The following is a 13,340-nucleotide window of genomic DNA, read 5'->3' as shown; positions in this document are numbered from 1 at the left end:
TGATACTTCATTATTTTGTTGAAATTTTGTTTAGAGCTGTGTTAAGGTTATGATAAAAGCTACTTCACACACAAAACATGTTAAGTTTAATTGAATGCTGGTAGTTTAAAGTGACATTTAGAAACAGATTTTGTTGTATTTTAGGTTATGTGTTAAAAGTGTAAAGTAACAGCCATCAAACCATTGCACAATCTCTTTGTTTTTTTGAAAGATAATATGCTAGTCAGAGTTCATTGCAACTTTGTTGCCTGTTTACTTTTGTAATTGTAAAGGTTGTAACACACTGTGTACTCATAAAGGTGATACTGCACCTTACAATCATTTATTCAATTTTGGGAAGTTTTATTTTGTTATATTTTGTTTACTATAGTAATAATATGTGCTTGTATTATTAACAATATTTTGGAATAGGAACATAATTGATAAAATAGTTAGGATAGACTTAAGAATATTGTTTTTGTTGTGTATTTTGCTTGTGTATATTTAATAGTTTAAATAACTTCTTTTGTGTTTGTGTTTAACCAATTTGTATAAGGCTAAACATAGACAGTTACACAAGCTCGATATTTTGTTAAATGTGTTTTGACTTAACACAATGGAACAGACTTTTGCCCAGTTTCATTCACTTTTGAAGGACGAATTGTGTTATGAGGTATCCATTCGTTCCGAAACTCCAGCACCTACAGTGCTAGGTTTAAAGAAACAGTTAAAACAATTAATTCAGGAAATTCCTTCTGAATCAATTTTAGAGACGGATTTCACTTCTGAAAGTGAGTTAGGGGTTATTACTAAAAAACTTCAAGACTTAGAAGATTTATTAAAAAAGTGTTCTGACACTAAAGATAGACATGCCCTCTGTAGGTCTAAAGCTTTAGCTTCACATTTGTACTTTAGAATTTTGAGAATACAGTGTTCCGAACTCAGCTTAATAAGTAGGAAGAGTGAATTACATACAAAGTTGCAGAGTTTGATTTCCAGATTAGATGCTGACAATGAGTCGTCTCACGACGAATCACTGGATTCCGAGAGTACCGCCGTTGACTGCACTGGTGATAAAAATGTTGCCAAGTGGAAGTTAAATTTCAACGGACAGGGTGATCCGCGCAGTTTCATCGAACGCGTTGAGGAATATAAAAGATCTTATGGCGTTTCAGATGGAAAATTATTTGTTTCTGCATTTCATCTTTTTACAGGCCGAGCATTGTTATGGTACAGAGGCAACAAATGTCAAGTTTCGTCTTGGTCAGAATTGAAAACCTTATTTTTAGAGGAATTTGATGCAGTAGATTATGACTACAGGTTGCTAGGTGAAATTCGAGCAAGAACACAAGGCTCTGAAGAACCTGTGTCTATCTATTTCGCTGTAATGTTTTGCATGTTTTCAAGGTTGTCAACACCACTTTCCGAAGAACAAAAGTTACAAATTTTATTACATAATATTCGCCCTTTTTACTCAGAACAATTAGCTCTTGTTGACATTAAGTCTGTCGCAATGTTGAAGGAAAAGTGTCGCAAACTAGAGGCTGCGAGGCAGCGTTCCGCCTTATTTTCTGAGCCTACTAACAGTAAGGCAACTTTAAGTTCAGAGTTTGCTTACAAACAAGTGACAAAACAGATAAACACACTTTCAGTCACACCTGCACCTAAGGTTGATACAAGTAAAGGCACTGATTTTACGAAAACAAATAAACAACTATGTTACAAGTGCGGCAAGGGTAACCATTCCTTTAAATTTTGCAGGACAGTTCCGAAATTTATTAGATGTTTTTCGTGTGGACGTCAGAACTTTACAGTAAAGACATGTCCAAGTTGTAGTAAAAAGGCGATTAGTAAACCCGCTCCGGACAAAAATTCAAAAAACTAATTAGTAAGAACTGTGCAGAGACACAAGTAAAGAACTTGGTCATTAACAACAAAACATCCCTTTTACCTGACACAGTTCTGTATTCAGTGGATAAACGAGACTTTAGGCCATATTTAAAGGTTTTTGTTGACGGTTTTGAGATTACAGGTTTACTAGATTCCGGTGCTTGCGCGTCAATTTTGGGTAACCAGGCGCACAAGGTTTTTTTGAGATTCGGTTATAAATTGCATAGCAGTATTGATACCACATTTTCAGTGGCAAATGGAGACAAACTTGATTGCATGGGTTATATGTTTATTCCGATTACTTATAATTCCGTAACTCACATAATAAAATTTTTTGTAGTACCCTCTATAATAGCGGATGTTATTTTTGGCTGTGACTTTTGGAAAACATTTCAGTTAGCCCCTGGCATTTTTGATAATTTAGAATTAATTAAGGCACCTTCTCAATTTTACAATATTTGTGCGATTGATAATAAACAAATTCATACCATCACTTCTTTTGAAAACTTATCATCTCAACAGAAAGAATTAGCCCAGTCTGTAGTAAATAAATTTTTAGATATTTCTTCAGAGAAAATTGGATTGGGTAGAACAAAATTAATTGAACATGTTATTGACACCGGTGATGCCTTCCCAATAAAAATAAAACAATATCCACTTTCTCCCGAAAAGAAGGAAGCTTTAAGTAAAGAGTTAGATAGGATGCTGGAAATGGACGTAGTTACTCCGAGTGAAAGCCCTTGGAATAACCCAGCAATTTTAGTGAAAAAGGCAAATGGAGACTGGAGATTTTGCCTAGATTGCAGGAAATTAAATTCAGTGACAAAGGGGGATTCATACTCAATACCGTACATTCCACAAATTCTAGATAGCTTGAAAGAGGCAAGGTTTTTATCATCGATTGATTTAAGTTCAAGTTTCTGGCAAATTCCGTTAGCTAACGACTCTCAGGAAAAAACCAGTTTTACAGTTCCTGGTAGAGGGTTATTCAAATTTAAAGTCATGCCGTTTGGCCTATGCGGTGCACCAGCACGACAGCAGAGGTTAATGGACCAGTTATTTAATCAAAATTTTTGTAGTGATATTGAAAATGGAATAGTATTTTGTTATATAGATGATATTGTTATTTGTTCTGCTGATTTTGAAACCCATTTAATTTTATTAAACAGAGTTCTGGATAAACTAAAAATGGCTCAACTATCCATAAATTTTGAAAAATGTAATTTTTTTAGAAACTCTTTGAAATATTTAGGGTATATAGTGGATGAATTTGGTTTACGCACAGATCCTGGAAAAGTTGCCGCAGTTTTGAACTTTCCGACCCCAAAAACTGCACAGGAGGTAAAGATTTTCCTAGGCACTTGTTCTTGGTACAGGCGCTTTATTAGGAATTTTTCAACCATCGCTGCACCACTCAATAGACTAACGAGTAAAGGAAAGAACGCACCTAAATTTGAGTGGAGCGAACAGGCAGAGGTAGCATTTAATACATTGAAGAATGCGTTGGTAACCGCACCTGTTCTTGCGGTACCGAATTTTGAAAAACCATTCAAAATACATTGTGATGCTTCTGCATATGGTGTTGGCGGTATGCTAACGCAAGAAACCGATGGTTGCGATCATCCCATTGCGTATGTCAGTAGGAGCCTAAATAAAAACGAAAGGAATTACAGCGCGACGGAACGCGAGGCTCTAGCTGTGATTTTTGCAGTGGAGAAATTTCAGGCTTATTTTGGTTCCAAGCCAGTCACAATTATCACAGACCATGCATCCCTAAAGTGGTTCTTAAATTTAGAAAATCCCTCAGGACGACTCGCCAGATGGGGTTGTAGATTATCACAGTATAATTTTGTTATCGAACATAGGAAGGGTTGTGATAATGTAGTTCCGGATACCTTGTCGAGACTCATACACGTAGATGTAGTTGGGGATCGTAATGATAACTCTAGTCAACAAGTTTTGGTAGATGACTGGTATGACAAAACATTTAATGGCTGTAAAATCAATCCAGCAAATTTTCCGAATTTTTGTATTTTGAACGATAAACTATATCGTTACAGTAAATGTAAATACCAGCTTCTCAGTGAGTTCGACTGGAAAGAGGTAGTCCACAAGAACGACATCCTTAGAATTATGCAACAAAACCATGCAGATGCAACTGCAGGTCATTTTGGTGTGTTCAAAACTCATCGCAGATTATCCCTCAGATATTTTTGGCGTGGTATGTATAAGGACGTGGTTGAGTACGTTAAGAATTGTGATACTTGCTCTGCGTATAAACACACGACATCAGCCACTCCAGGTCTGCTAGGGAAGCCTAAAGTCTGCGAGAGACCTTTTCAGGTCATTTCGGCTGATTTAGTCGGACCTTTGCCTAGGTCTAAATCAGGATTTACATTTCTTTTTGTGGTGACGTGTTGTTTTTCGAAATATACAATGTTGTTTCCGTTACGGCGTGCCACAGGTGCCGCTGTTGTTAAAGCGCTAGAGAATTTTGTATTTTTGAACCATAGTGTTCCAGAGACTGTGATTGTGGACAATGGGTCCCAATTTACAGGATCTGAATTCCGTAATCTCATTAAGCGTTATAATATTCCGAAATTACACTACACACCACTGTACACTCCGCAAGTTAACCTTGTTGAGAGGTACAATAAGGTTGTTATGACTGCTGTAGCCGCTTTTGTGAAAGATAACCACAGGTCCTGGGACGAAAACCTGTACAAGGTCCAGTTCGCCATAAACAGTGCGGTTAATGAATCCACTGGATTCTCCCCGTTCTTCCTTGTCCACGCTAGAGAACCGGTCTTAAATGGTTCCTTCTATAAGGACACGGATAAGGAGTACGAGGCCGGAATTCCAAGGGAGGAATACGCAGGAAAGTTTGGAACTTTGGAGGACATATTTGGTCAGGTTAGGAGAAATTTGTTTCAGGCTCATGCAGAGTATGCAACGCATTACAACTTAAGGCGTAGGTCTGCAAGCTATTCTGTTGGGGACATAGTGTGGAAAAAGACCTATCCACAAAGCGACGCTACAAATTTTTTCGCAGCTAAGCTGGCACCTAAGTATGAAAAGTGCAGGGTTGTCAAGGTTTTGTCACCTTTGGTTTACGAACTAGTTAGAGTAGCTGACAACCACCCAATAGGCACTTGGCATATTAAGGATATTAAGAAGTAGATATTTGCCATTACTTAGTTTGGTCTAAACTGTTTGAATATTTAAGTTATCAATATTCAATTAGGAATTTGTATGAGTGTAGTGATGTTCTGAATTAACAGTAACATTACCATGGTTCAGTTGAGGATGAATGTAGTGGATGTATGTAGGGATGAATATGTGATGATTGGAATGCTTGTGGTAGACCAACCGGTTGAGAAAGTAAAAATGCAAATATCGTACTTTGGGGATAACGAAAAGGGGGGGTTTTGTGTTTTGTTTTCGTTTTCCTTCTAGATAATGGATCATTTCTGTTATTTTTCCGATTCTGTTCCGAGATCTATTTTCTAGGAGAGTTATTTCGTTTTTTTTTTCTCATATTCCGATTTTGATTCGGTTTTATTTTTCCGAATGGGATAGAGAACGGTTGCCATATCAGATGGACCCGTTCACAACCAGTTTTTCCGTATTTGTTGAGTAACAAATATTAAGATGGTAGTTTAAAAGAGTGAACCACCGTAGGCCTAGACGCATTCTATCAGTCAGCTGAAGAATGATGCCAAGATGTTTCCACTCAAGTGTCTTAGACACCATGAAGTTTTTTTGTATATATTCTTTTTAGAAGTTAGGGTTGTGTAGTTAAGTATAATGTATAAAACCTTACACTGTTTTCAGTATATTTATTTTGTTAGACAATTTTCCTTGTTAGTAGTAGATGTGCGTTCACGCGTAACTTCTGTGTTTTTTTTTTTTGTTTGTTTGTTTCAGGCAAATTGTTAGTAGTTGTTGGATGACGCTGAGGGCAGCGTGGTTCAACCTGTTGAACCTTTTCGTAGGAGGGGAAGTATTGTGACGTTGTAAATTTTGAACTACTAATTAGCGTTTCGCTTTTAATTAAAATCTATTTTGTTCAAAGTATGTTGGTGCCACCTAGCATCAAGGTGCAGAACTACGCGTGGGTCGATGTTCAGAGTTCATTCGAGCCACAATAGATGGCGTTTGCTTCGTTGTCAATTGTCGTAAAAATAAAACAAAATAATTAAGTAAAACCATAATATCATTTGTTTATTGTTAAGTCATTAACAAAACGGTTCTTATAATATATCCTTAGGTTCCGCAAATATTCAAAAATGAATTGGCTTCATGATCAAACTAACTGAGAGCGGCCACACTCGGGTTGCGTCTGGCAACACCGATAGGTGAGATTTAGAATTTTCCTGGAGTCAACATGTGAAGACGAATTTTTTTCGTTCCAGGAAAATCTCATTCTTTTCGCCCATGGCTTCGCCTGGGAAAATACAATAGTTATAAATTTTAGTCATCCTAACGTATTTCAATGTTTCATCAATTATGGTGAGTGAAAAATCAAGTAATGTGGATTCGACAAAATGGCGGTTTGGTTAGAGAAAATCCTAATTTTATGATTTCATTCCAGTTCCAGTTATTTTATCTTCCCAAATAAATGAGGATAATGGGTTGTGGGTGGACTTCTGAAAACCATTGGTGGCTAGGAGTTCAATAGGTGAGTTGTGTTTGATCGGGAAAATTCCACGTGTCGAAATTTTCACACAGCACAAATTATAATCTTGTTTTTCTTTGTTACAGGGTTTACGTTTACGTTTTACGTTTAGCTTCAGTTTTCCGTTTTAGTTTTCCGTTTGCGTTTTCGGTTTTCGTATTTATTTCTTTTGCACATTCACGTGGACAACTTAATTGCTATGGATAAGACTTGGTGAAAATCTTTGTAATGAAACATTTCGGTTGTGAAGAATCAAATAAATTGAGTTTTGGATCTTGGCCGATGCCGTCCAGCTACCTTGCAGTCTTCGCACCTACAAGTAAGCAAATGTTTGTATCCTGAACAGTTTAGTGAACCTTCTTAGTGTATGTGTACAGTAAGAACCCTGTCTTTACTACTGAGCTTTTATTTTGAAACAATTTATAAATTTTACTGTGTCATTGTCTATTCCATGCCAATGGCATCTTAAATTTAAAACATAGATTTTATGTACTATCTACCTAAGGCATTCTAATGTATCTAAATTAAGTCTTGGCATTAAGCTAGAATAACTAAGCATTATTAGCCATCACTATGTATTAAGCGACCCCGGTAAAAGTTACATTAAAAACAATTTTGCCTAACATCTAGCAAATTTCATTTATAACACCTCATATACATTACAAGGGAGTCGACGGCTAGCTTCTATTCTTTACTAGGTAGATAGATCAGTAAAGTAAATTATTTTTTTTCCTCTAATCTTTGTAAGGTGGTAGATTATTCCGTATCCGGGTATATTTCTATTCCGCCCAATTTACCACCCTTACAATGCGACGAGAGATTACTCGCGCCATTCGCCCGCGGTCGCTCAAGTCAGTCCTGTGCAAACCTGCGCGCGCGTTACACGTGTTCAAGCGAGCGAGCATCGCTGAACGAAAATCGATGAGCGAGTTTATTTTTGAAAGCTCGTCGCTCAGCGACAAAACTAGTAAAGCGAGTCGTCGCCGGCAGTGTAATATATGCATCTCTCTCGTTTACACGGAATGTACATTTATTGTGCGTTTCTTGAGAGAGAAAATCGTCGATAGTCGTTTTCTCGCCGGCGGTCGGACCACTGCCTTAGGATGGACAGGGACGCCGCTGTGACTAGATTATTATAGTGCGCACATTTTGAGATCTCACTCGCCATTTTGGCTCTGTCAACTGTCATGTCAAAAGACTCAAAAGTACAGTTTGCCTCTAAATTATATATTAAAAAAAAACAATTAAACTTTTACAAAAAATCGTACTTTTGACATGACATAGCTAAAATGACGAGATGAAAAAATTTTTTTTTTTTTGATAGAGCCAAAATGGCGAGTGAGATCTCAAAATGTACCTATAGATCACATGTATAAAATTTGTCAGAAAATATCACTTCTATTTTACTTTGTATATAGTGGACTCGAAAAAACTAGTCTACAAAAAAAAAAAAGGGATCCATAGAAAATTCAAATCCACGTGGAAAAAGTCACGGAAATCATTATAATGATAAGGTCTCAACGAAGACTAGGAAGCTACAAATGACATTTTATAGTACACTAGTGCACTGATATAAGTCCCGCTAATTGCTATTGCGCTGGAACTATGTCTCATTGACATCGAAATGACGTCAGTCGCCATAAAAATATACCATCAGCTCGAAACTTCAGTCTAGTGCTGATGTCACTAAAATGGCGGCTACACACATTAGCAATTTGCGGGACTTGTACAGGTGGATTCTCTATTCCCTCAGTCTTTTGGTCCGGCAATCCGACACCAGAGAGATCAGACGTGCTCTTTAAGGTACAAGGGGGTAATAGAGAAATTCTTAACAGCAAAAGACGTTATTATTGTTTGTTTGTCATAGTTATACTATCTTATGATGACCAAATTATTGTATAATAAAAAATTCTAATTTAATATTAAAAAATATAATAATATGTACCTACAATATTAAAATTATTTTACTTCACAAAATTCTTCTTACATAAGTTGCTACTTTGCAATAATTATAGTTTTCCGTAGCTTACTTAATTATTACTAGCTTATGCTCGCGACTACGTCCGCGTGGCCGTGGACTACATAAACTTCAACCCCCCCATTTAACTCACTTAGGGGTAGAATTTTGAAAAATCCTCTCTTAGTGGATAACCTACTCTTTACAAAAAACACACCTTCCAAATTTCATGTCTCTAGGACCAGCGGTTGATGCTGTGTGTTGATATATAAGGCAGTCAGTCAGTCAGGACTTTAAATTTTATATATATACTAGCTGATGCCCGCGACTTTGTCTGCGTAGATTTAGTTTTTTAAAATCCCGTGGGAACTCTTTGATTTTCCGGGATAAAAAGTAGCCTATGTCCTTCCCCGGGATGCAAGCTATCTCTGTACGGAATTTCGTCAAAATCGGTTGAACGGATGGGCCGTGAAAGGCTAGCAGACAGACACACTTTCGCATTTATAATATTAGTATGGATAGATTTTAAAATAGCGGACATGCATATTTTTTAGTCTATAGCAGGCATCAATTCGAACACTTCAGAGCACTGTCGTAAGTTAATCATGTAAGCTACTTACGTAAGTAAAACTTACATGTGTAATTGCGGCCTAAGTATATTTTGTGTTACAATGTCTAGTAGATGGACATCTTTAGGTAAATAAGTAGTATACAAAATAATTGCAATATAGAATAATAAATAAAATATTATTTAAATATATTCGTTGTTTCATTCTCCTTTCTTTTATTAATTATAGTAGCTATAAGTAGGTATTTATATATACAGGATGTAACCAGCACGCAGGCAAAAACGAAGACAGGTGATAGTACTGATGATTACTGATAATATGATACCACAAAAAAACGCGAAAAAATATATAAAATCCTATAATTTTGTAAAAATTTACGATATATACATATTGCAAACGAAACATCTGATTGACGCTAGAGGGCAACGAACATTGCGTAAGTAGGCCACTCGGAGTCAATGCCGCGAAGTAGGTGGGGCATTGACCCGAGTTTTGCACGCTATACATTGCGGGTTTGGAAAATACTAAATCACTAAAACTACAAAATGAGCCAAATTGTTATTGATAAGCATTGGATTGTGTTTAGGTAGTATACCTATATAAATAACTATAACGCTATAAGTTTTTGCTGACTTTTTGGTTATATCCTGTTTATTTTATCAATATGATTCATTGGCTTAGCAAAACTCAAACGGTAATATGTATGGATATCATAGATTTATTTACAAACTAGATAATGGGGCTGATTCTCTTGTAGGTACTCAATCTCTAAACAAAACTAAATTAACAAGTCTAAATCTAGTGGTATCCTTTTCCGCAAGCAATATTATGACAGGGATAGCAATAGATTTAGACGTGTCATTTTAGTTTAGTTTAGAGATTGTGTACAAGAGAATCGGCCCCATTGTCCGCGTGGATTTAGGATTTTAAAAATCCTAGGATAAAAAGTAGCCTATGTCCTTTCTCGGGTTATAAGCTAGCTCTGTACCAAATTCCATCAAAATTGCCTTAACGGTGAAGGAAACACATCGATAGGAAACCGGCATGCCTGAGAGGTATCCATAATGTCCTCAAAGGTGTGTGGTGTGAGTGCAAATCCGCACTTGGCCAGCATGACTATGGCTAAATCCCTCTCATTTTGAGAGGAACTAGCGATAAGGTGATAATGAGAATACTTGTAAGATATAAAATGGTGGAGCCGCACATTAACACCTGTCACAAACAATGTTATTCATCTTCAAAGTGATTTGCATTTTGAAGATAATACATATTATATGAAACTATGAAAGTTTTCACATCAACAGCTTACTCTCTAATATTAAGTCTGGCAACCCTAAAAATGACGTTTGAAAGTTGGCAAACCCAATATTTTGAAATGGCAACCCTGCTAAGAAATCAATCAATCGTGTTCCGCGATGTTTTTTGCGCATAAAAATTGTTTTCTTTTAATGTGTATTAATTAAAACCTAGAAAAACTCAACGTGAGAAAACCGTTCATTAATTCGAAATCTATTGACTTGACTATAGTTTTATTGTTGTGGGCGGCTGTATCCTGATTCTTGCATCGGTTCGGCAGGTACCTAGGTGTTGTTTTTATATTTTTTTATTCACAAGTTCAAGTTTAGAACCTCTTTGTTTCAAACTTCGAACGCAAAGTCATAAACTAATTTTTTTAATTAAAATGTGTTTAGTAACCTGTTTCGTAAATGTGTATTCCATCGTGATTCTATATAATTTAAAAAATGATGTGTCAAGTTCGTCTTTAGTTAGTCGGTAGGTATATTTATTTATTTACCCTAATTTCCCTTCTTTTTTAAAAAAATGCAATTGTATTTAAGTTCATTATGAATTGTAATTAACAGGTCATGGAACAGCAAATTGAAAATCTTGTAACTTTGCAAGTAGCAAAGTTCATAGCTATACTGAAAATATCAATGATATTACTTAAAATCTAAGCTGTTTAATATAAAGTATACTGCGATTAGACTATGGCTACTTATATAACAACTACTGATGCTCAGGAGTGAGCCAATGATGGGTTGATCATGATGATTATGTGTCTATTTTGGCATATAAAAAACTTATATACGTTGGGGTTCCAAGCTGCTAGATTGGGGACTTCACACCGGATAGCACAACATTGGAAGACCCGCACTAGATTGGCAGATATCAAATCAGTAGTCCATAAGCCAGTTCTTAAGTTTGATCTCATAAATTCATAGCAGCATGGCTTGACTGGGACAGCTTATTAAATACCATTATTATACCCTATCTTCTTCTTTGGGGCTATGCAGGTTCTTGATATCCCTGTATCACTGTGACTGTCTCCGATCTATTGTGTTTGCCTCCACTTCACACTTGCTTGTTAAATCCTGTGGCCGCCAAATACAGCGGCACTTTTTGACTGGAATTGAAGTAACATCCTCAGGGTATATGATATGTTTCCCTAGGTGGACTACGTTTGTGTATCAGAGCAGGGTAGAAGCAGATAATGTGCATCAGAGTCTTGGTAGACTCATGGCACAGTCTGCAGGTGTCCGAGCCCTGGAGCTTAAGGTTTTAGGCCACAGTGACCCATTATTATAGCCCTGTAATGTCCATATTTTACTTTGGGATGTACAATTTATTAGGATGCCTTTTACTTTAATTCATTTCACTGTTGAGCTTAAAATACTGAGAGTAAAATACTGATGGGGGTGGGTGCAACTGAGGTGTGGAAGTCCCTACAAGAGATCTATGTCCAACTGTGGACACCTATAGCTTGTGATGATATGTGTCTATACAATACAATAATACACTTTATTGCACACAACACAAAGTAAACATTGAAAAAACACAATACCTACAAGGATCTTAATCTAATAGCTGTAGCATGCAAAGACGGCCTTATCGCTAAAGCGATCTCTTCCAGGCAACCATTGACGAAAGGAATCACGAAAGTACGGGTTGGTGCGGCAGCCGAAAATGGCCCTAGGTATATTATATTATTATAAATAAGACTAAATCTACATACATATTGATATTTAAATCAATATTAAGTAATATGCAAATATTAGGCTTGTTAATAGCAATAATCACATGCCACATGCCAAGTTAAGCATGACAGTTGCAATCTGCTCACTGAACTGTATTAGATTTTAAAGATAACAGTATTTTGAAATTTTTAGTAAATTGTGAAAAAAACAACCGTGTGAATTTAGGTTTTTAAAAATCCCGTGGGAACTCTTTGATTTTCCGGGATAAAAAGTAGCATATGTCCTTCCCTGGGATGCAAGCTATATCACGTACTCACTTGATACAGTATCAGATACGTGACATGCTACATGGCTAGGTGAGGCCGAGTTTCTTGCTGGTTCTTCTCGGTAGGAAAGGCATTCCGAACCAGTGGTAGATGCATCCCACTATTCGAAAGTACTTGTAAAAGTTTATTAGAGTAAAAAAGATTTTTATTTTATTTTATTAGTAGCCTGCTTAGGAGTCACAAATAACACAAGTTACAAATATAGTTAACAGTTTAATTTATTAATCCATGATGGCCCATTTAGCTAGGCCTTTTCCGGTGTCAGATACTCATTTGGTAGGTAAAAGACGCGCAGTGAATCCTATTACATAAATACTAAGTAACGTTCTGCCCCTTGACTTTGTCTACATTTACTTTTGTATGCGTTAAGTCGATATCTTGGAATGTGTACAGAAACTTAAATTATTTAAATAAACAAACACACACACGATTTTATATTTTTATCAAGGCTTGTATCACAAAAAACCGGCCAAGTGCGAGTCAGATTCGCGCACCGACGGTTCCGTACTACAGTCGTATTTTTTCGACATTTTGTACGATACAGAAAAAACTATTATGCACAAAAATAAATAAAAATCTGTTTTGGAATAAACAGGTAAAGCTTACTTCGAAAGTTGAAAATACTAATTATTTATCCATGAGAGTGAGCACGTCATCTTAATTTGTTTTTGTGATGTAACCACAAATTCATGGTTTTCAGACTTTTCCCCTTTATGTGTGCTATGAGACCTACCTACTTGTCAAATTTCATGATTCTAGAATCTAGATCAACGGGATTTTTTGACAGACAACCAAGTGAGTTCCTTTTTCCTTTTGAGGTACGGAACCTCAAAATAAATGTGTTCTTGAACATATAATTTACTAAATCATATCATAGATGGCGCTGTCCGGTTATTAACTAGCACGAAATAAGGACGGGTGGTGGGCTAGGTGTGGAATTAAAAAGTGTTAGGTAAGTATTTCTTG

The 13,340-nt window shown here is 36.4% G+C and overlaps 2 long non-coding RNA genes across 2 annotated transcripts in view; one reads left to right on the top strand and one right to left on the bottom strand.

Annotated features, from left to right (window-relative positions):
* LOC138404331 (uncharacterized) overlaps positions 1-13,340 on the bottom strand; it is a 265,328-nt gene that overhangs the window by 141,705 nt on the left and 110,283 nt on the right. The gene's annotated exons all lie outside the window — the stretch shown is intronic.
* On the top strand, positions 8,076-9,264 carry LOC138404317 (uncharacterized). The gene is made up of 2 exons (XR_011238318.1): positions 8,076-8,123; positions 8,280-9,264. It is a non-coding gene; the product is annotated as an uncharacterized lncRNA (long non-coding RNA).

The sequence above is a fragment of the Maniola hyperantus genome, chromosome 27 (genome assembly GCF_902806685.2).
Source record: "Maniola hyperantus chromosome 27, iAphHyp1.2, whole genome shotgun sequence".
NCBI classification, from domain to species: domain Eukaryota; kingdom Metazoa; phylum Arthropoda; class Insecta; order Lepidoptera; family Nymphalidae; genus Maniola; species Maniola hyperantus.
This window is presented reverse-complemented; position numbering and strand designations above follow the sequence as displayed.